The following is a 3894-nucleotide window of genomic DNA, read 5'->3' as shown; positions in this document are numbered from 1 at the left end:
TTTCCAAATTAGAAAAGCTTCACCTATAGAATTTCTTTCCAGTGGGAGATTTCACATGACTTTTCAGGTGAATGTGAAAACTGAAAATATTCTTGCAGTTTCTAAACTATTAGAGTTTTAATCCTGTGTACGTTCTTGTATTTACAAGGTCCAGCCAGCTACAGTGTGCATTTTCATATGTGCTTGAGTGGGTATGAGAGAAATGAAACATTCCCACATTCTGGACATTCATAGGGTTTTTCTCAGGAATGAGCTGATGTCATCCAAAGGAACTAACACAACTGAAGGCCTTACCACAAATTTAAATTGAAAAGGCTTTTCTCCAGTCTGAGGCCTCCCAAATTTTGACAAACAGGAAAATCTGAAGGCTTGACCACATTTCCTACATTCTTAAGGTTTCTCTGCAGTGTGAGCTTTTTCATGTTTGAGGGAATGGGAAAGAGTAAATGTTTTACCACATTTCTTACATTCAAGGGGCTTTATTTATTTATTTATTTTTGAGATGGAGTCTCATTCTGTCGCCAGGCTGGAGTGCAGTGGCACAATCTCGGCTCACTGCAACCTCCGCCTCCTGGGTTCAAGTGATTTTCCTGCCTCAGCCTCCTGAGTAGCTGGGATTACAACCATATGCTATGTTACCTAAGGCCTAAGGCCCAACCTCCCCATGTTACCTAAGGCCCCGCCCTCTCTGCACAGCTCCCTCCCCATTGGCCGGGGGCGGGCCCTGGGCGCCCGGCTCCGTTGGGGGCGGAGCGGCGGGCGGCGGGCGGGGCCCTGTACACCTGCATGGTGTGTGTCCCGGCCTCAGCCCAGCGCCAGCTGCAGCTCCTTGATCCGAGCCTGATCCTGCGCTGGGAACACCGGCTGAAGCGGCGGCGGCGGCCGCGGCGGCGGCCCCGCCCAGGGGCTCCCTTGTTGAGGCTGCTGCGTCTCTGTCGGCTGCTCAGCTGCGCTCTAGTCGGCCCAGGCGCCGCGGCGAGGAGCTAGGGCTGGGAGGCGGCTGCCCGAGGTGAGACTGGGCGACGGGCGACGGGGTCTCCGGACCGGGCGGGGGTCTCTGCGCCGGGCGTGGCGGCTCCGAGCTGGGCTCCGCAGGGTCCGGGGTTGGGACCCCAGGTCCGTGCGCCTGGGCTTTGTCTCCGCCTCGGGTGGCACCGGGGGCTTCGCGTCTGCTGCGATACCCCGTGGGCCCGCGCGGGGGTCCCGGGCGCCCTGCGGGTGCGGGCCGGTCCCCACTGCTCCCCGGCTCCGCACGTCTGCCGCGGAGAGGACTGCATGGACCCGGGCGCTGGCTTCTGCCCGGTCCTCCGCGGCCTGGCTGGTCCCCGCGTGCGGCAGAGGGGACCCTGCATGGACCCACTCATGGAATGCGGTCCGGGTCACCGCGTGTGGAGACTCCGACGCCCTCCCTCGCAGTGAGGCTGCTTCGCCAGACTCACCGAGGGGACTGCGCGGACCCTCAGACGAGGGAGTCCGTGACTCTGGGTGGGGGCTCTTTCCTGGCCCCGCATGATGGCTTCCTGAGTGTTTTGTCACTTATCTAGGTGGCTGCGTGGACCCGCGCGCGTGGGTCCTGGCTGCCCTGATAGTGGGGCTATGCGCCGCCCCGTGACTCGTCTGGGTCGACCCCGCCTGGGACGCGCGTGTAGTGGGGAGTCTGTGCGCGGGGTGCGCGGTTGCTGGGGGCACACTGCCCCCGCCCCGTGATTTATCCTCTCACTTGCTGGGCGGGAGAAAGCGAAAGGCGCGGGCCCGGAGCTGTCGCGCAGCGGCCTCACCGACCTCTGCCGAGGCCGGCGGGTCCCGGGGGGCGAGGGGTTGTCACCGCGCGTCCCACCGCCGCACTTCCTGCTCTGGCCTTCGGCTGGGCTCTGATTGGTGGGAGCAGGGCCCTTCTGCCTGGCGCTTCTTGATTTCTTCCGTTAGTAATGGGAAGAAAAAAAAATCTGGAAAGCCAGATTGAACTTTGTAGCTCTCAGCACCTGGAGAGTGGAAGAAACTCTCCCAAGAATTTGGCGGGCTGAAAATGCGTTTCAAGTAGGAGCATCCACACCCACGGAATGAGGCCAAGGCAGTTACAGTTGGAGGTCAGATTTATGAGGGGGGAGCCAGGGTGAGGTCCATAGGTGGGGAGACTCCGACCTCAGCTTGATGGGGAGACCTAATGCTGCCCCTCAGACGCCTATTTCTCACCCACCAGAGAAAGTGGAATCACTCCTTGGTGAATGCTTTCATCAAACTTTTGAAAAACCTGTAATGTCCCAGGAAGCATAATCAAACTGAACAGTTTTCCCCTTTTAAGAGTGTTAAACGTCCCGGAGACAAACAGCAGAAGGCTCAAGGAGTCCAAATTCTCAACCTGAAGTTCTTTCTGAACAAGAGATGGTGTATAAGTAACAGGCATACGAGACAAAACTGAACCTATCACTGCAGCTGTGGCTCCTAGCCCTGTAGCATGTCATGCAGGGCCTTTTGCCTTCTCTTCCCTCCGCTGTCCCAGACCCCAAGGCTACAGCCCACCTCCAGTCATCAGCTCCTGCCGACCCATTGCTATGAACTCTGTTTCGGTGGCTCCCTTCTCTCTGAAGTTTTGCTTGTTCTGCTGAAGTCCTGGTCTTTAAGAGCTTATGATCTGCAGGGACAGATTGGCTTTGGGCAGTACATAGTTAACTGTAGCACAGCTTGAAAAATGCTCTGATAGAGGTGGGCAGGCAGTTTGTACATGCGGGTAAGTGCGAGGTCCTTTTTCAATACCATGAATACAAGTATTCATGCTATTTAAAATCTGCAATTCTTTGATTCTCCAGAGGGTTTTAGATTAATTTTTTTTCTATTACTTCCTAGTGTTTGTTGCATAGTTCAGAGTACTTGATTAAAACTTACCAGGTCGGCTGGGTGCGGTGGCTCACGCCTGTAATCCGAGGACTTTGGGAGGTCTAGGCAGGCGGATCACTTGAGGTCAGGAGTTCGAGACCAACCTGGCCAACATGGTGAAACTCTGTCTCTACTAAAAATAGAAAAATTAGTTGGGCGTGGTGGTGGGCGCCTGTAATCGCAGCTACTCAGGAGACTGAGGCAGGAGAATAGCTTGAACCCAGGAGGCGGAGGTTGCAGTGAGTGAAATGGCTCCACTGCACTCCAGCCTGGGCCATAGAGTGAGACTTCCTCTCAAAACAAAAACGGAAACAGTGTACTGGGTCTACCTCCGGCTCTGGAATTTTCCTGGAAGGTCTTCTCTTCTGGGCTTCATTTTTCTCACTTTTGAGGATCGTAAACTACATAATTTCCAAGAATTGTTGCCCTACACCTTTAATTCTTTCAAGCAAATATAGCAGAGAAAAATTCTCTTCCTCACAATGGTGTAAGGAAGTCTCTCACAGAAGGGGACACTTGGGTATGGAGAAGACACACGGTTTATATATATATATGTGTGTGTGTGTGTGTGTGTATATATATATATATTTTGGAGTCGGAGTTTTGCTCTGTTGTCCAGGCTGGAGCGCACTGGCAGGATCTCCCCTCACTGCAAGCTCCGCCTCCTGGGTTCACTCCATTCTCCTACCTCAGCCTTCCAAGCAGCTGGGACTATAGGCGCCTGCCACCACGCCCGGCTAATTTTTTGTATTTTTAGTAGAAACAGGATTTCACTGTGCTAGCCAGGATGGTCTCCATCTCCTGACTTCGTGATCTGCCCGCCTCGACCTTCCAGAGTGCTGGGGATTACAGGTGTGAGCCACTGTGCCTGGCCGACAGAGGCTATATTTTTTAGCTCTACATTTCAGAGTTCTTTTCTCTAGCCCTGGCCTGGGTCCCAAATAGGGAACTTAATTCACTCTATCACTGAAGTATACTCTTGCTTTGATGCCATTGCTATGTTGTCCTAGAGATTTGCTG

General features: G+C 54.3%; 1 pseudogene; it reads right to left on the bottom strand.

Annotated features, from left to right (window-relative positions):
* Positions 1-502: 502 nt before the first annotated feature.
* Positions 503-1573, bottom strand: LOC117091425 (annotated as a pseudogene).
* Between the last annotated feature and the right edge of the window lie 2321 nt (positions 1574-3894).

Source organism: Trachypithecus francoisi, unplaced genomic scaffold, assembly GCF_009764315.1.
Source record: "Trachypithecus francoisi isolate TF-2019V2 unplaced genomic scaffold, Tfra_2.0 Contig01228, whole genome shotgun sequence".
Taxonomy (NCBI): domain Eukaryota; kingdom Metazoa; phylum Chordata; class Mammalia; order Primates; family Cercopithecidae; genus Trachypithecus; species Trachypithecus francoisi.
The sequence above is the reverse complement of the archived record's forward strand: the minus strand, read 5'-3'. Positions and strand labels throughout refer to the sequence as shown.